The following is a 20147-nucleotide window of genomic DNA, read 5'->3' on the forward strand; positions in this document are numbered from 1 at the left end:
AAAGCCATCCATAGTTTTGCCTGTACTCTAGAACTAGAATAACTGACTTTTAGAACTGGTAGGGACCTGAGATGCCACATTGTTCCTCCTCCTTTCTTTACAGATGGAAAATCTAAAATGCCCATAATTTTTTTTTTTTTTTTGAGACAGAGTTTGCTCTGTTGCCCAGGCTGGAGTGCAAGTGGCGTGATCTCTGCTCACTGCAACCTCCACTTCTCAGGTTCAAGCAATTCTCCCGCCTCAGCCTCCCAAGTAGCTGGGATTACAGGTGCCCACTACCAAGCCTGGCTAATTTTTAAAATACTTTTAGTAGAGACAGGGTTTCACCAAGTTAGGCAGGCTGCTCTTGAACTCCTGACCTCAGGTGATCCGCCTGCTTGGGCCTCCCAAAGTGTCAGGATTACAGGCGTGCGCCAACCACACCCAGCCATGCGCATAATTTAAAAGATGTACCTCACTTGGACTCTGATCACCAAATTCCATCACAGCAACCACCTTCATTTGGAGCTGCCTCCCGCTTCTGTTTTTATCACTTCTTAACTCAAAATACATCTTCAATCCCATTTTTCTCTGACAGACGCTGATATAGAATAAGAAATACTGGAAAACTAAGCCACGAGGAGCAAAATAAAATATAAATATCACTTAAGAGAATTCATTATGAGAAATCATAAAACTGACAAGTCTCCTGAACAAAAATGACCTGAGAGTTTACCCATAGGTTAGCAAATATTAAAATAATGATAAGGATGACAACCACAGGCAAATCAATACATGCTTGCTGATGAACTGAGTAGGAACTTAAGAACTTGGCGCCTCTCTAAAATTTTTAATTAAGAAACATTTAATTATACTCATTGTGTAGTAGGCCATGTTTCAAATGCTTTCTTCTAATCTCATCACAACATCCAATATGCTGTTAATAACCTTTATTGACTGCAGCATCGGTTTACGAACCCTGCTGATTGTTCAGCTAGCACCAGGGATCAGGGAGGCATAACTCAGAGATCAGTTAGAGGCATAACTCAGAGATACTGCTGGTCTGGTTCCAGACCATTGCAATAGCAAATATCACAATAAAGCAAGTCACACTAATTTTTTGATTTCCCAGTGCACTATAGATTACACTATACTGTAGTCTATAAAGTGTGCAATAACATCTTTAAAAAGTATATATCTTAATTTTAAAATATTTTATTGCTAAAAAATACTTTGTAAAAATGCTTATAGTCATCCGAGCTAGATCTTCTGGATAAATTGTTGCAGCTTCTCCATCAGCACTTGCTGCCTCACTTTGCACTTTCACCTTACGGAGATGGCTTAGTTTCCTAAACTTCATGAACCCAACTTCTGCTAGCTTTCAACTTTTCTTCTGCAGCTTCCTCACCTCACCCTTCATAGAATTGAAGAGACTTGGGGCCTTGCTCTGGATCAGGCTTTGGCTTACGGGAATGTTACGGCTGTGTTGGTCTTCCATCCAGAACACTCAGACTTTCTCCATATCAGCAATAAAGCTGTTCTGCTTTCTTATCATTCATGTGTTCACTGGAGTAACACTTTTAATTTCCCTCAAGAACTTTTTCCTTGCATTCACAACTTGGCTAACTGTTTGGTGCAAGAAGCTGAGTTTTCAGCCTGTGTTGGCTTTCAACATGCCTTCCTCACTAAGCTTAATCCTTGCTAGCTTTTGATTGAAAGTGAGAGACGTGTTACTCTTCCTTTCACTTGAACACTTACAGGTCATCATAAGGTTATTAATTGGCCTAATTTCAACACTGCCGTGTCTCCAGGAATAGGCAGGCCCAGGAAGAGGAAGAGAGACAGAGGAAGGACCTGTTGATAGAGCAGTCAACACATAAAACATTTATTGAATAAGTTCACCATCTTATATGGGTGCAGTTCATGGCACCACCAATTACAATAGTAAAGTCAAAGATGACCGATCACAGATCACAATGACAGATACAATAACAACGAAATTTAAAATATTGCAAGAATTACCAAAATGTGACACAGAGACATAAAGCAGGCACATGCTATTGAGAAAATGGCCATAAACCTACAATCTGTAAAAAAACGCACTGTCTGCCAAGTGTGGTAAAGCAAGGTGTGCCTGTAGGGGGGAAGGGAGGGAGGGCATCAAAGTTCCTCAGAAGATACAGAGTAGTAAGCTGGTAAATTAGAGGAAAAGTAAAGCAAACCTCGTGGGGACCAGCACAGGAAAGGCAGCTGGCAGAGATAAAGCAGGCCTTGCATTCTTTGACCTCAGGGCAGCGGGGGACATCTCTGGGATGTGACCCAGTCAGGTTAAGGTTTTGAGACAGGGCTAAGCCCAGTATTGTTACTCTTCAGTAAGCCTGGAATGGAGCCACCCCCTCCCCAAGGAAATCACATAACGATGAGGAAGTCACATGCAGATAAACAGTAAATGAAGACAGGACGACCAGCTCGGAGGAACCAACACCAACATGGGGGAAGGAGTGCAGGAGTGCCTGGGGGGCTGTGCCTGCAGAGGGGAGCAAGAGGGAGAGCATCCAGCACTTCGGGGCACCAGATGCTTTTTCTAAGATTTGGTCATAACCAGCACCAAAAAACAGCAAGCTGCGCCATTCCCCCAGCTATTCTACTTCTTCACGCTGCTTAGCTGGGGTTTTGGGGACTTGAAAAATTACCTGGGGCTACAGAACACAGTGTCCACGCACTTGGACAAGCTGGTGAGCCTGGGGCATTGTAGCGGCCTCTGCTCCACCCTTTCCCCTTGTCCAGAAGCCTCGACACCACCAGAGAGCAAAGTGGGACAAGACCCCAAGGAAGAATTTAATAAAACATCAAGGCCAGGGAGTTTGTGATACTCAAAACTTTGTGGAGGATGGGTCAATCTGCATTTATATGTGTTTCCATCTTTCCAGAGAGAGAAAAAAATTAACATGGACTGAATTTTCTCTATTTCTATTAATTCACATATTATGCCATTTTCATTACCACAAAATGCTGCACTCTTATGCTTTCTTAAAAAGATCACTATAGTAAAACTATTAATCTATATACCTGGATGATACTAGAGTTTAATAACCATTTACAGAATAAATCAATGACTGACAGTAATATTAAAGGGCTAAATAAGTTGATCTCTAAAATTACTTTCAACCTAAAAATGCTACATTCTACGATAACAATAAGTTTATTATTTAAAAGTCCTTAGGCTATTTTAGAGTAGAGTATGTTTGATGATTATGAGAAAGTATCTGGAGACTTGAAACTTTAGCCTGCTAAAGCATCCTTTAGACAGGTCCCTCTGACAAAATGAAGTAAGACCTGGTAGAATTTCTCAGACAAATCATGCCAAAGCATCACCTCCTTCAAGACAATGCATGGGGGCGTGGGGAGGCGAGGATGTCACTCACCCTTGCAGCCCTTGTCTATTTGGCTTTCTCTGCAACATTTCACTGGGCTGACGAGTGTTCCTCATTGAACTCTCCTTCCTGGGCTTCCCGTTGCTCTCCCGCCTCTGCCCGTTCACTCTACTCCTGTGCAGGCTCCCTTTTCTCTGTCCACCCTTGGTAAGTCTTTGACCTTGGGGATCTTCTTAGGTTCTCTTCTCATGCCACACGGTCTTTCCTCTCCTGTGATTTTAGTTAATATCTGTATGCTGATGGCTCTCAAATCTCTTCCTCCAGCTCCAGCTGCCTATTGGACATGTATAACCAGTAGCTCCCCAGGCAGCAGTATGTTTGAAGCTCCCTTGCCCTGGTCTCCCTCCTCGCAGCCTCTTCTGGGTGAAAGGCACATGTCCCACCAGCCACCCATGAGCCATCCTTGGGCCCCTCTCTGGAACCTTACCCCTCACATCCCATAAATCCCCAAGGACTGTGCATCCACCTGCTGAACATCACCAAAGTCCACTTCCAACTCCACTCCCAGTGACTGCAAAGGGGGCCTTTGCCTCGGTGCCACCATTACTATTCCCTGCTCCACAAGGTAGCCAGGGTCAGCTTCTCAAATGCTGACCTGGACACCTCAGTCCCAGCTCAGGACCCACCAGTGCCTTCCTTCAGTCTGTGAGAAAGTCAAAACTCCTCCAACTGGGATTGCAAAGCCCTTCCAGAGCTGACCACTACTGAGTGCTCTGGCCTGTCCCTCATGGAAACACATTTTCTCATCTCCTTTGCTTCTGCTGTACTCGTGGATTAAAATGTTTTCCCTCACCCAAATCCCCTCTACCTGGCTGGGGCCGTTGCCTTCCAGCTTTTTGGCTTCTGGTAAGTTTTGCCTGAACCCCCTCAATCCTAGATCAAGCGCCCCTTCCACATGCTCTCTTGGGGTTCACATCTCTCAGTTTAGCCCTTGTGCCTCAAGTGTAAGTTCCTGTAACGTCTCAGTATCCCTGCCCCACTCGTGCATATACCCTAAGGCTGTCTCACTCCTATCACAACCCCAGAATCTGCACAAGGCCTACCACATGACAGCCACTCAATGGATATTTACTGAATAAACTCATGATTATGAATATTTTAGTACCTGACCTATGAGTTATTGATACATAATGGGAGTACCATGGGTTGCAGAATAACACAGACCTTGTTTCCCATCCCAGCTCCACAGCTCACATGCTATGTGATCTCAGAAAATGTACGGAAACTTTTTAAGGCTGTTTGCAAAGCTGTAAGAGCACAACCAACCACTTACTTCATAGGGTTGCCGTGAAGACTAAAATACACACAGCATATGAAGTGCCAAGAGTGCTGTATTATTTTGTATTTTTCAAAATGCAGTGCTACAAACTTCTTTATCACTATGTCAATTAATGCTATTGCTGCCTTAACCCACAGGCCATCAGATACATTTTTAAAGTTATTTATGTGAGCATTATTCAAGGAAAAGCCTTGTCCGCTGACCCAGCCAGTAAAACATTGGGCCCTGACATTGGGTAAGAAATGTTGCTTACAACATTGTAACATTGTTGCAACATTGTCTTACCCAATGCCAGGGCCCAGTGCTATTACTCAGGCAGGCTGGAACATCCAATAATTTCTGCCAGCCTAAGAATTATTGGTATTGCTTTTACATTTTACATTTTATGACAACAAGTCTAACAATATAAAGCAAATAGTGAAATAGCTTGTTTCTTTCCAGGATTATCGAATGAGGGCAGAAGATGTCATGGGTATATTTTGATAAATATTTCAGGCATTACAAACAATACTGAAATATATGCCAGTCTTGTAACCATCACACTGCAACATTTTCTGCTGCCTTCTGAAGACTGTGGAAAAGCCCCCTTGCGAGGGAGGGTGGAAGGAAGAGAGGGAGTTTCTCAGAAAGAGAAGAGAAAAACCTAACACTTGCCCAGTATCATTGTGGGTTTAACAATTCTGCTTTACTGATTTTATGGCACAATCTAGTCTCCCCATACGCCAAAACAAAAACAAACTAACAGCAACAACAAAAACCCTTTCCATCAGGCCAACTAGTGGCTTTGGAACCAATTACAAAGTACTATGAGATGACTCTTTAAATGAAAACTCTTAAGCTATTACCAAGTCAAGTACATTGTGGGAGCTGAACTCCCACTTCAAAAGTTTGGGTTCTGACCACGGCCTCCAATCCAACCTCCCTTAAATTCCAAGAGAGTTAATCCTGGCTTCCTGTCAGGAAGTTTGTTCTCACAAACTTGTAGAAGTACTGGCTATTAAAAAGTGTATGGGTTTTTTTAGTCTTTCTGTGCCATGGTCAGTAAGGGCACAAAACAAATGCTGAGCTTCTAAGGGTGACCCCACCCCACAGGGGGCAAGCAGCATCATGCCATCGCCATGCCCAGGAGGGAGACATGGAGATGGCCTTGGAGCAGCTCTGGGCAGGCTCCCTCTCTCTTCACACAAGAGGCAATTTATGTTCTAGGTCAGAAAGGATGTTTGTTGTCTGCTGTGGTTTGAATGTTTATCCTCTCCAAAGTTCGTGTTGCAATTTAATCCCCAATATGGCAGTATTGAGAGGTGGGGCCTTTAAGACGTGAATGGATTAACATTTATGGATTAATAGGTTCATATGGGATTGGGGCTGGCGGCTTTAGAAGATAAGGCGGAGAGACCTGGGCTGGCATGTTTGCACACCTCAGGACTCTGCAGAGTCCCCACTTGGAGGAAGGCCTCACAAGATGCAGCCCCTCAAACCTTGGACTTCTCAGCCTCCATAACTGGAAGAAATAAATTATTTTCTTTATAAATTACCCAGTATCCTGTATTCTGTTGTGTGCAACATTGTCTTGCCAAGGTGGCTCAGTTCATACTATATTTTCCAAGGCTTGCAAAAACTAAGCTTTGCCCTAGTATTCTTGTTGAGAAGATCTGAAACATATGATTTTTATGTGGCTAACAGGCATAAAATCCCAAAGACATTAATACAGAATGATTTTTTAAATATCTTCTGATATGTACCATACCATGTTTAAAATGTTCCCTTCCAGTTTAAAATGTATGCTCTAACTATACAGTATTTCCTTAGAAAAACTGAACAAGATGAGCAATAAGAAATCCTATTTATTTAAAATTTTTCTCTTTAAAGTACATAAAACTTGAAATTTTTATATGCAGCTTAGGTCTTCATAAACCTACAAATAGGTAAAGGGAACACTTAAATCTTTTCCTGAAAATATCTTTGTTTCCCCAGACTAAGACCTCATATTCAAAGTGTCATCCCCCCGTGATTTTTTATGACCACGTTATAAACCCCTCCAAAAATGGGGTTTACAATGGAAGTGTTGACATCATGTTAACTATTGCTTTGCAAACTGAGCTCAGTAATCAAGGCCCATTATATTTATGAGGCAGGTAAAATCTGTAGCCATTAATCACAGAGCCATATTGACAGATTCTAAGTTTGAGGTCCAGCAAAATTAATGTATCCCATTTCTCATATCATTGATACCAAGAAGAAAATTTGCAGGCAGCTTTATAATTGTGAGGCTTTTACATTTTTACAGAAATCCAGAGGCAGACTTGTTGAAACATTTCATTTATTTACACCTGCTGTGGTCAGTTTTTGCACATCTGCAAAGTACTAGAGAAGATTTTTCTTTCCCATAGATAATTCATGAGAATTACATGCATTTGCACAAACACAACCTTTATTAGAAGAGCACTGCAATCATGAATTCTATGTATCCATACGCCTAACCCACACTGGGGTTGTGCCAAATTGTGATTAATTACCAAAAGAATATTCCACTCCTAAATTATAATTCAACATCCCTAAATAAAACAATCTGAAATGTCAGCACTCTGTCTTTATGACATCATGCCATCCCAATAATTCTGTTTTACAAGTAAATTCCTATTATACATTAATAAGGGCTGTTGGTGGCTAAACATCTTGCCTCCCCAGTAATGACTAGGTTGAAGGCAATTAGAGCAGCCAGGTGCAGCTGAGCTGGGTACTCATAAAAGTTTTTAAATTTTACTGTTTCCGTTTCATTTGGGGAGGTGCATTCCAATCTGCCCAAATTAAAGAGGAAGCTCTGCCCATGTTTTCAGCTGTTGTGTGTTCTAACCATTACTGATAAACCCCTTTAATATTTCTTTGCTCCTTAGAAGCTGATGATCTGAGGAGTTCAAGTTTCACCACGAGCATCTATATTTCACTGCCTGTCACAGTGGTTACTCCAGACACACACATACATGTGCACACACACAGTCCCAGGGTAACAGAGCAGCACCTTCATTTAAGACTTTCTGGGGCAGCCCTGAGTAGTAAAATTGATGCATGAAAGAAAGAACTTTACTCACTTTGTTAACATGTTTTTGCTGTAATTAGTTTGGGTCAGTGGAGGAGACATCAAATTAAAGTTTTATGTCATAATAGGAGCGATGATTTTCCCATTACAAGAAAATCAATTTCCTTCTACAAACTACAAACACTACATAAAAGAATTAATAAGTGTAAAGACTTAACACATCTGAAGCAAGAGAAAAGGTTACCACTGATGATGACAAATATCCTTAGAAGTAGAATTTTAAAAAGAGTTAACAACTTCCCCACAGTAGTATTATAAGGGTGATGCACCCTGGGAAATTTTCCTACCATTCAGAAAACACAGAGCCCTTTATTTAACTTACTATGTGTCTTTCTTCTCTTTACTCTGTAACTCATACTAATCAATTTAATTTAATTCAGTTAAAAAATTTTTAATGTTATAAACAATCAGTTTTATGACATCAAATGACTGACCTAAGTAGGTTTTTGTTTAGCTTTCAACAAGTTATATGGATACTCTACACATTAATGATCAGACAGACAAAAGTAATTATGTAGCAGCTGCTAATCCAAGGACCAACACCATCCTTAAAAGGTGGATTCATGTTTATGACAGTAAGACAGGGTCTCACTTGATTTCAAGAATACATCAGCCAGAGCTATTCTAGGAATTAATCTTGGAAGGGCCCCTTTAGAAGTAAAAAAAAAAAAATCATAATCCATTGAATTTCAGAGGGCAAAATAGACGTGACTGCCTCTGAATGAGAACAGTCCTCAAAAGTGATCCCTAATTTTTGTCTAGGTGGTTTGGGGGATTTTCCTCTTTGTTTGCTTCATTTTTGATAAAAAGTTTACATTTACCAAAATAGGATTTAAAAAAAAATAGAGTAGTGCAGCATTAATTCAGAAAATAACATCATTCAGAAATGTACTGTTGGTCTGTATTAACAACCAACCTCTCCATTTTCTGAGGGGAAAAAGGACACATAAAATGAAGACCCTTTGCATACAGTTAATCATCTCTTGCTTCTAAGCAAAGAAAAATTTATCAAGGACTCATTTTCTTAGGATAGTGAGCTTTAGAATGTCATCATTCAACATAAGGTTTTTCAAAATTCCTAATCAGGAAGAATGCAAGGAGGAGGCCATTTGTCCATATCAAAGAAGGAGCACCAAAATCTAGATTTATCTTTGTTTCCTTCCTTTTGTTTTCCTTAATCAATGAAAATGTCCATTTTAAAAAGGAAAAAAATAGTCAAAATCAGTATCCCTGTATATTTTCTTTCTCCTCTCCACTTTTTTTTTCCTAGTGGGAATACAGGAGATAAAGAGAAGGCTTTGACAAAGGGCCTTTATTTCTTTAAGCAATTACCAAGACAAGTCCTGCTTCCCAGTGGATGTCTCCCTGGCAGCTTTGAACTACATCCTTGTCCCCCTCATACAGATTAGATGCCCTACGTTAACAGAAACAGCCTGAAAACCAGGGGGTCTGAAAACACATCCCTTCACGGAGCTTAACAGTCACTCAGGGTTAACACCACGGGGCTACAATCTGCTGCAAGAGGCAGTGGTGCAGGGACATGGTAGCCGACAGCAGTTTCAACTGGTATCATGTTCCGAAAGTTTCATCACTTTTAAAACTGCAACTTCTACCTTTTTCTGCAAATCTCTCTTCCGCATTGCTAAATCCTTTCTGGATTCTGAGATATTTTGCTACTAGGAGCTAGCTTTCTTACTGGCTCCCTGTGCCTTATAAGGAAATTAGGCAATACATTAATAAGTGCTATTGGTGGCTCCCTTCTGACCACTGAGCCACAACTAGGTTGCAGGTAATTAGATCTAAAGGCTCCACTGTCAAACACACCTTTCCTTTTCCTAATTACATGAGAAAACCTCAGTAAGTCCCAATTTTAATAATAGTGCTTCCTGCCACAGGGATCAAAGTCAGAGATGTGTGTGATGAAGTGTAGCTAGGTTTGTTTAAGGAGTGTCTCCTTTTCCTTCTACTTCCAACCCTAGTCCTAATATCTCCCAAAGAAAAGGGGGCCTGTCTCCATTCCCAAGGACTGGTCCTCTGATTCTCCTCTGTTAGAACTCTGTTATTTTCACCTGCCAAACCACCACTATGCCATTAAATCACTATTTGCATTCTGTTGTCCCTTGTGTTTCTTTTTTATTGTTTTAAGCAGGGATGGATGTTTCTGTGAGTTTACATAATCTCTCTCAGGATACATTCATTCTTAAACTAATAATGGGCTTGATTCTCATGTTAATTCCTCCCTTCAATTAATTTTATTTTACCAACATCTCCAAACTAGGGGGACACTGGACAAATCATCAGCACTGCACATACTCATCATATTTCCAATCATCACCAATTTCCAACAAGAATAAAAATGCTCCCAAGACATAATCTCCCATTTGGATACACTTGGTCATCACAGTGCATTCCAATGAGCAATACAGGAGGAAACTAATAAAACAGAAACAGAAAGCAAAACAATAATAGTATTGAATATTTAAGGAAACTTAAAAATCTAATCCCCAATGTGATGGTCTGTGGTGATGAGGCCTTTGGGAGGTAATTAGATCATAAGAGTGGAGTCCTTGCCTATGATGGGATTAGTGCTCTTATAAGAGGGGACTCGAGAGAATTTGCTTCCTCTCTCTCTGCACTATTTGAAGACAGCAAAACCACAGCCATCTGCAAACCAGGAAGAGGACCTTACCAGACCCAATTATGCTAGCACCTTGATCTTGGACTTCCCAGCATTTAGAACCATGAGAAATAAATACCAGTATTCTATTATAATAGCCCAAGCTAAAACAGAAATTTGTACTGGGAAGTGGAGTGCTGCCTTAACAAATACTTAAATATGTGGGAGTGGCTTTGGAACTGGTTAACGCGTAGAGAGGCTGGAAGGTACATGCTAGAAAATGTTGATATTGCTGTGAAGGGACTTTGGAAGGTGATTCCGGTGAGGGCTCAGAAAGAAAAGAGGAGAGATATATAGAAAGTTTTCATCTTCTGGGAAAACACATAAGTAATCCTGTTCAGAATGTCGTAGAAATAGGGATGGTACCAATGAAGGCTCAGACAAATGAGGAACATGTTATTGAATAATTAAGAAAAGTAAATTCTTGTTATAAAGTGGCAAAGAACTTGATTGAACTGTGTTCATGTACTAGTATTTTGTAGAAGGTAGAATTGGCAAGTGATAAATTGGCTATTTAGCTGAGGAAATTTCTAAGTGTTGAAAGAGGAGCTTGGTTCTTCCTGACTACATATAGTAAAATACAAGATGAGAGAAATTGAGATGTGAGGGAAACAAGAAACTCCGTGGTGAGATTACATCATTTAGATTCAAAAGTCCATGTAAGATTTGGGTCCCCAAGAAGTTAACCACAGGTACCATCAAATCCAGTATGGTGCCATTGTCAGTCAAGAATCAAGGTTGCCTGCCAGGGCTTCAATCCCAATATCCACTGTAGATACTAACAAGTTACTCAACCTCTTTAAACCACACTTTCCTCAACTTAAAAATCAGTTTAATGATTGAACCTACCTCATCAGACTATAGTGAAGATTGGATAAGATTGCCTGTATAGCTCTTATAGTGCCTAACATACCTTATGAACTCAATGAACATTAACTGCCATTATCATCACCATCACCTTCTTCATCATGAACAACAAATCTCTCTGCTTAACGAAGATGCTAATATCCAGTCAAACTGCAATCTTAATACTGGGTTTCCCCAGTTTCTTCAATAACTGCCTAACTTGCCCATTCATCTTATTTTTCATAACTTTAAACATTATTAAATCAAAGCATAAGACTCTAGTATAAATTCTAGGCCAATTACATGCCAAAAGGAAATTATTTTAGTGTTACAGTGCATTCTTAGCATTATCCTATTCTATCTACATGAAAAGTAAAAACTCACTCTTTGTTTAAAATATCTCATTTGAGCATCACAATATCCTCCAACACAGGTACTAGTACTCCCATATAATAGAGAAGAAAAGTGAGGCGGCTTCACTGCTAATCTACCCAAGGCCATAGGCTAGTAATTGGTGGAACCTGGATCAAAGCCAGCTCACCCGACTTTTAACCACGCCTCCTCATTCTCTGTCTTCCTCTTTTCCTATTCAAGCTCTTATTTTTTTTTCTATTCCACAGACTTTTTTTTAGTTTTTTAACCTAAAAGTTAATTAAAATTATTACTATTTTTTCTAATTATATCAGGGGAAATAATGTTATTCATATTTTTACATACTTTTGAGAGATGCACTTTCTTCTGTCAACCTGAACTTCAATTTTTTATTATGTCTCAACTAGAAGTCCATATTTTCATGAATATTTAATGTTTCCTCCTAACAGTCATGTTATTTTTCACGACTATTTAAAACCACAGTTGTTAAACTAGGTATTTATGAGGCATTTTCCCTTGCTCCCAATATGCTACCATAACAATTTTCACCACTAAGAACATTCTTAAAATAGTTTAGATTTTTTTTTATTTAGGTATTTCCCATTAAATCCACTTTTGGAGAAAAGAGAATACAGTTTTACTTTCTTTTATGCTCTTAAAATCAACTTAATACTAACCTGAATAAACAAAGTCCTGAATGAAGATTTCAATGTAAGTTAAATATACATATATATTATATATATAATATATACACACACACACACACACACATATATATATGCACATGCAGAGAGAGAGAGATCAAAGGAAAATCTGTTTAATGTAAACTTTATTACTTTGGGTTTTTAAAATTCAGAAATACACTTCAACATTCATATTGCTGTTAGAATAGTCGGTGTGTGTATGGCCCAACTGGAAAATATTCTCTTGTTTTAAATGATGATGGGCCCTTGAATCCTGTGTAATGGAACTTAAAAGACTCACACCTTCTACCTTAGCACGTCAATAGGTCAAAACCTTGTAAAATCAACTTGGCAATAACATTTCATGCAGTCCAAGTACGTTACCGTAGCAGAAAATTTGCTACGATGGCTTAATTACACAAGTACATGGCAACATTCAACTTCTAGTGAGAAAAGGTTTAGATTTGGGGAAACTTTTCAATATTTTCTTTTTCCTCTCATTGAGGGTATATTTGGGGTATTACATATGACTTCACATATATATGTAAACACAATGTTGTATTTGTGTATATATGTAGACACTGTAATTACATATATAAACGGCACTCAATGGGTAGGAGTCAATGTTTAAACTATCAACTTCTAATTAGTTTCAATTTTTTTTTTAACCTGACAGCAATAATCTAAACTCTAACATCCCATTTCAGGGACAAAAGGCAAAAAAAAACCCAAAAAACCAACTAATGTCAAAGTAGAGGAAGAAGGAAATAAAAAGATCTCATTTTTAGAAATGACAGCTCCTTATTTTGGCTTCTATTTAGTTAAAATACACGGTTGGACTGACCTTTGATGTTATATTGCCTGTTCAGAAAGGGATAAGCAATATTAAAAGTATATAAAAAAATTAAAAGTAGGGAAGAAAAGGAAAAGAAACTGCTTAAACTACTTCATAGAACTGCTTTTAGAAATTTCTGGCTGGATGCGGTGGCTCACACTTATAATCCCAGCACTTTGGGAGGCTGAGGCAGGCAGAGTGCTTGAGCCCAGGAGTTCAAGTCCAGCCTGGGCAACATAGTGAAATCCCATCTCTACAAAAATACAAAAAGAAAAAAACCAAAAAAATTAGCTGAGTGTAGTAACTTGTGCCTGTAGTCCCAGCCACTCAGGAGGCTGAAGTGGGAGGATCACCCGGGCCTGGGAAGATCGAGGCTGCAGTGAGCCGTAATTACACAACTGTACTCCAGCCTGGGCAGTAGAGTGAGGCCCTGTTTTAAACAAAAAAAGAAAGAAAGAAAAGAAAAAAAGGAAATTTTTACCTAGAAATTTCCAGTCATAGACAAATAATCAAAACATTATTTCATGTAACTTAAATATCTTTCCTAAAACATATCCCTGAAAGGGTTTCTACAAAGTGTTCTAGTTGCCATGTGCACTGGAAGAACACAGAAGGGCACAATCTTTTTAAAAGCATTTTAAAATTTTGATGTTTCAATACTTCAGTGTGACTTATCACCCCTTACTTCCCACCATTAATTAGCATCTGTGAATTTGGTGTTTGATATGGTTTGGCTGTATCCCCACCCAAATCTCATACTGAATTGTAGCTCCATAATTCCCACGTTGTGGGAGGGACCAGGTGGGAGATAACTGAATCCTGGGGGCGGTTTCCCCCATACTGTTCTTGTGGCAGTAAGTCTTGCGAGATCTGATGGTTTTATAAGGGGTTTCCCTCACTCGACTCATTCTCTCTTGTCTGCTGCCATGTAAGACATGCCTTCTGCCTTCCACCATGATTGTGAGGCCTCCCCAGCTACACGGAACTGTGAGTCCATTGAAACTCTTTCTTTATAAATTACCCAGTCTTGGGATGTCTTTATCAGCAGTGCTATCAGCAGCGTGAAAACAGACTACTACAATGTTGCAGACAAAAAAATTACTGATTGGATGACTTCAAACTTATCTGAAAAACTTGATTCTTCATCAATTACCACTTACATATGTTCCTTTCAATTTGCTAAAAATTTCTCCTGGTATATGACCATTTCACATTGCTAAAATCCAGTCAGCTCTCTCAGGCGGCGCGTTCACTGGGTTGTTTTGCCCATTCAGGGGGAAATGAAGAGAGTGCCACAGTGATAGTTCACTTCTCACCGAGCTTTGGGCAAACCCAAAAGACAGGTGCCTGCCTGCGGATGCTTGTCCACTGTCTCTTTTCAAATGCTGTAGCGCCCCCCTGTGGCAATGCCTGCAAACAAGCCAATAACAGGAATGCCTTTTAGAATGAGCTGCAGACAAAAGTAAGGGTGTGGGTGGGCAGGAGCCAGGGAGGGAAGAATGCATTCAGTGCTCAGGACAACTTGACCCTCCCTCTTCAGTATTCCATATATTCATTCGCAAATCTTTATCAAATGTTACAAGCACATCATAAATGTGGAGACACCGCAGGACAGACCATGGTTCCAGCCCTAACTGGAACTTAGATTCTTGTGTGGCCAAAGCAAGAGACAGACATTAACTATGAAAGCACATAGACAGTGATAAATGTCCCCACCACTCAGAGGTTCAAAATAGGGTAAGGCTATGAGACATGGTAACATGCATAAATCAGCAATGTAACCCTCTGAAGTAGAAGTCAACATTCGATCTGCTCGGAGGCAATAGACATTTGTATTTCTTTTTCGGATCAAGAGAGGATCTAAAATTAAATCGTTGTCTGCCTCTCCGATATCCCTTCTTCGCTTTTCCCATCAATACAGATCCCTAATGTTCACTCAGAACAGAGGCTACATTGCCAGCCTGAAGGTCCCACAGCTGGCAAGGAACAGGACAGAAACCAAAGGGCTGACTCGCCAAACATCAGCAGTCTCCTTTCCAGCCCCAGCACCGCCTCTCCAGGGCTGCTCGCTTCTGCCTATCCGCTCCGTAGCACGAAAAGCCTGGCTTGGCCTGGCCTGGGTTTCTGTCCTGACACATCAGCTAACTTGTTTGTGACCCTATACACATTAATAACTTCTGTCTCCAAACTGTCATCTGCTGAAAAGCAGCCATTTATCTTACAGGAATGCCATGGGGGAAGAAGGAACCCAGTAGGCACCCAGCACTTGAAATTTTCTGGCAGAAGGAACATGGGCAAGCAGACCCGAAGCTTCTCCTTCCAGGCAAGAACACCTGCTTCACCTCCACTTATTCATGTTTTGCTTATGGTGCTTTTTAAAAATTATTATTTTTTATTTTTTTTGCCAGCTCAGCCCCACCCTGTGGCCAGAGGGGACCAAGGGCCGAGCTGCGCCTGCTCATGATGTTTTAACAATGCCCTCTTTCCTCCACTGCCCTCAATCGTCCTACCAAAGCTCCCTTAGTAAGACGGCAAGGAGGAAACACACAGAAATACATCTGGAGTCCCAACAGAAAAACTGGCACCCCAGAGAAGGGCACAGTCTCTACTCTGTGCTTTGGCTTACCTGATACCCACATGTACCCCAAGGATGTGCCATCTCCGAATTTGAGAAGCTCCCACAGCACCAAAGCCAAACTACTTTCAAGGCTCCACGCAACCTCTCCCATCTTATTCCCACAAGTCTTCAGTTTCATCCCAGTCCCTCTCTTCATTCTCCATCAAGAGCACCACAATCATTCTACATATTTGTTCACTCTGTTGGGCCTCCTAGGCAAGCCCTGTATTAGTCCATTTTTATACTGCTATGAAGAACTGCCCAAGACTGGCTTATTTATAAAGGAAAGAGGTTTAATTGTCTCACAGTTCAGCATTATCGGGGAGGCCTCAGGAAACTTACGATCATGGCGGATGGTGAAGGGGAAGTAAAACATGATCTTCACAAGCAGGGAGGAAGGAGAAGTGCCAAGCGAAGGGGGAGGAGCCCCTTACAAAGCCATCAGATCTTGTGAGAACTAACTCACTATCATGAGAACAGCATGGGGGAAACCACCCCCATGATTCAATTACCTACAGCTGGTCTCTCCTTTGACACGTGGGGATTATGGGGAGTATAATTCAAGATGAGATTTGGGTGGGGACACAAACCCTAACCATATCAAGTCCATACCTCAAGGAGTTCTCTGGCTTTCTGCTCATCTTCAGTCCACCTGTCCTTCTAGCAGAGCCTCTGCTGCCTTCCAACAGGTAATCATGGTCCCCTCCGCTGAACCTCAAATCCCTGTGAGATCCTAAGAGGGCATCAGTCAGCTTAGGCTGCCATAACAGAATACCACAGCCAGAGTGGCCTGAACGACAGAAGCAATTCTGGAGGGCAGAAGTCCCAGATCAAGGCACCATCAGGACTGTTCTGCTGAGGCCTTGCTTCCTGGCTCATAGGCTGGCCCTCTTGCTGTGTCCTCACACGGCTGAGACGGAGAGCTCTGGTGCTCCTCCTCTTCCTATACTAGCACTAGCCTTTATTGGGCCCCAACCGTACGACTCATTTAACCTTCGTCATCTCCTCAAAGGCTCCATCTCCAAATATCCTGGGGGTTAGGGCTTCAACATATGAAATTTGGGGGGGACAAAAACATTCCACAGCATCAAGGATGGCGTGAGACAGAAGACACTAAAAGGGAGAGGGATAAGCAGAACTGAGAGGGAGGCCACTGAAGAGAGAAATGGGAGGCAGGGCCTCTGTCTGCTCTTGGAGTTGGAGAAAACAAGAATGAAGGGAACAAGAGGGCCAGTGGTTAGGGTTGTCCGAGAAGTTCTGTGGTGAGGAAAAAATTATGAGTAAAAGGCAACACTTTTGGTTATAAAGCACAATAAGCTATGACAAGAAGCAGTCCTTTGCTGTTAATTCTCTGAAGGTTAACTTGACTGGACCATATACATCAGAAATGACCTTTCCCTTGTCATAAAAATAACTGAAACCCTTACAGACATAATGAAAATCTTACTCTCCACTATTGAGCAAGGAAAAACATCTATAATCAAATTAAATATTTTGTCTTTTAAGTGCATTAGCAAAATGATTTACGTAAGAACTACACTTTTCACATAATCATTCAAGCATGTTGATAGGCGATTCAAGGAAAAATCCATAAAACAGAATTGCAGCTCAAATCTGTTCTGAACAATTTATCTTCTTACTACAAGATGGCCAATAAGAGACTATTTTTTAACTTTTTCATTTGCAATTTTTTTTTAAATTCTCAAATTGCATCTATATCTCAAATAAAGTAACGGGAACATTCTAGCTCTGGGGTGTGGAAAAGCAGCCACGGCCATGGGAAGCTGACTGCAAATGAAACACTGGCTTACACTGCCCTCTGCTGGTATACTGACCACATTTCAAGTTCCTTCGTTTTTACAAAGTTGCCAAAAGACGTTCAGTATTTTGAAACAGCAAATTCAAGCCTAATTACTAAGAACAGGTTGTGGAAAATATTACCAAGTGGCTTAAATGCCATCTGCACCACATCAGGCACACATTCCTAATGAAAAGGGCACATGTGTAGAAAGAAATGGTGCCAAATCACACCTGCTAACCTGATATAAAGGGTTTTTAACTAACTCTTTAAAATATGCATTAAGTTAACAATAATGCCTTTAAATCACCCCCCACCCCCACTTTCCCACCCAACCTCTGCCACACTAACCAACTTTTCATCAAACAAATATTGCAAAAAATGAAATCTTGGCTCCCACCACTGCATTTGGGCCTCTGCTTAAATCAGCTCAGCAATAAATAACTGCATGTTACCACAGTTTACAAAATTCATTTTCTAAGTACAGACTTTTTTTTAAATTTAGATGCTGCTAATTTGCCAGAATGTTGCTGGAAAACATGCCATTTGTTTGAACACATACAACATCAGCCTCCATTAAAATGATTACGGCATCAATTCAAAAGTCTGAAGCATTTATTAGGTGTCTCTAATTCCACAGAGCCTTTTACAAAGCCCTGTATAAATTAGTTAAGCCAAATTCCTGCCTCAGAGCTTGTTTCCTAAAATAGATGAAGTCACACACACTGATACCATAGAACAACACAGGTACATTAACTTAAGTGAATGGACCTACACTGTGTTCTGAAGCAAGAAATGGGAGAGTTGAAGGAGCTGGATATATAAAGGGTGGGGCAAGAAGAAATCACAGCTGTCTAGGAATCAGTCAGCAAGTCCTTTGGGAGGAGGTGGGATTTCAGGTAGCTGAATGAAGGGGAAGGTTCGGGGAGCTAAAAAGAAAGGTGGCAGCCACAGGCCTGCTAGAGTCTGGGAGGTCATTTTGCATGTAGAAATGGGAGGGTGACAGGAAAGAGGTAAGTCTTGGAAATGCCATGACTCCCAGCAGCCACACAGCAATCTGCTTTAACCAAACCCAGAACACTACGCACTTCTGCACAGGGGTGCCCAGCTCCAGGCTACTCATTAAATTCTCAAACCATTCCATAACGTAGCTATTATTATTAAATCTCATGATGAAACTGAAGCACACAAAACGGAACATTTTGTCTCTAGACCCCAGAAACCTTAAGCTTGCTACTATGGACTGAATGTCTGTGTCCCCTTAAATTCCTATGTTGACTCTGTAATCCGCAATGTGATGATATTTGGAGTGAAGCCTTTGGGAGATGATCAGGTCATGAGGGTCTCTGGATGGGATTAGTGCCCTCATAAGAAGAGAAACCAGAGAGTTTTTCTTCTCCCTCTCCCTCTCTCCCTGACATATGTGGATGTAGCGAGAAGACAGCTATCCACAAACCAGGTAGCAGGCCCTCACCAGGAAGTGAATCGGCCAGCACCTTGATCTCAGATTCCCCAGCCTCCAGAACTGTGGGAAATAAATGTTTGTGTGTAAGCCAAACAGTCTGCAGTATTTTGTTGTAGCAGCTCAACCTACGACACTTCCTGAGTGCAAGGACCAAGTACGTCTTCTTCCTCTTTATGCTTTTAGCACTTAGCCAAGTGCCTGGCACACAGAAGGTATATAGCGACCACCAAGAGGCATTACTAAACAAATACCACTCAATCATAATCTCCCCAGTAAAATGTAAATTCTGGTTCAGAATGGAACATTATTCACTTTTTATTTCAGAGTCTCCTTTATCTAAAGTGCAACTAGATTCTAGCTCCTTTGAACTCTGGGATGCCTCACAATGTGTCCCACTCAGGAGAAATGAATGCTAGACTCACAACTAAGCATTTGATGGTAAGAAATGATTAGTAATTATGATGGTAATGGTAACCGCTAACACTAACTGTGTACTGACAACATGTTGGGCACCGTGCTAAGCATATCATGCACAACATTTCACCTGACCATCAGGAAAACACTCTGAGGATAGAACTATGACCATGCTCCAGTGCAACAAGAAAGTCCATAAACGGAGGTCCGCTAGTCATGCCCAACTCCTAGTCTGGGATTATTCATAAAACAAAGCAAAATGTTCTGAATTAAATGTTCTCTCTCTCGGGCCATGATAGGCATCCATGGGCTACTCTACCTTTTCCTAATAAGCAGCAGGGCAAAGTTAGCACTAGGACTGAGGGATGCCAGCACCACTTTCTTGGGACTTTCTATTATTGCTGGCATGTTAGCCAATGTGACTTAGAATAATGTGGGGATTATTTGTAGTATGGAATGGAAACCTTCCTCTTCTTTTCAAAGAGGATAGTGTACTTTGTTCAAATGTCCAGTATCTTGTCTCTTATGATGACAGTCGGCCACATCTCCATCCCCAAATTCCAATGCTCTTTAGCATTTGATACTTATTTCTTAAATGTGTATTCAGTCTGACTAAAGAAAATTCTATGAAATTTTCATTGTCTATTCACA

The 20147-nt window shown here is 40.8% G+C and overlaps 1 protein-coding gene across 1 annotated transcript in view; it reads right to left on the minus strand.

Annotated features, from left to right (window-relative positions):
- JAZF1 (JAZF zinc finger 1) overlaps positions 1-20147 on the minus strand; it is a 356426-nt gene that overhangs the window by 254849 nt on the left and 81430 nt on the right. The gene's annotated exons all lie outside the window — the stretch shown is intronic.

The sequence above is a fragment of the Gorilla gorilla genome, chromosome 6 (genome assembly GCF_029281585.2).
Source record: "Gorilla gorilla gorilla isolate KB3781 chromosome 6, NHGRI_mGorGor1-v2.1_pri, whole genome shotgun sequence".
In the NCBI taxonomy this organism is placed as follows: Eukaryota; Metazoa; Chordata; class Mammalia; order Primates; family Hominidae; genus Gorilla; species Gorilla gorilla.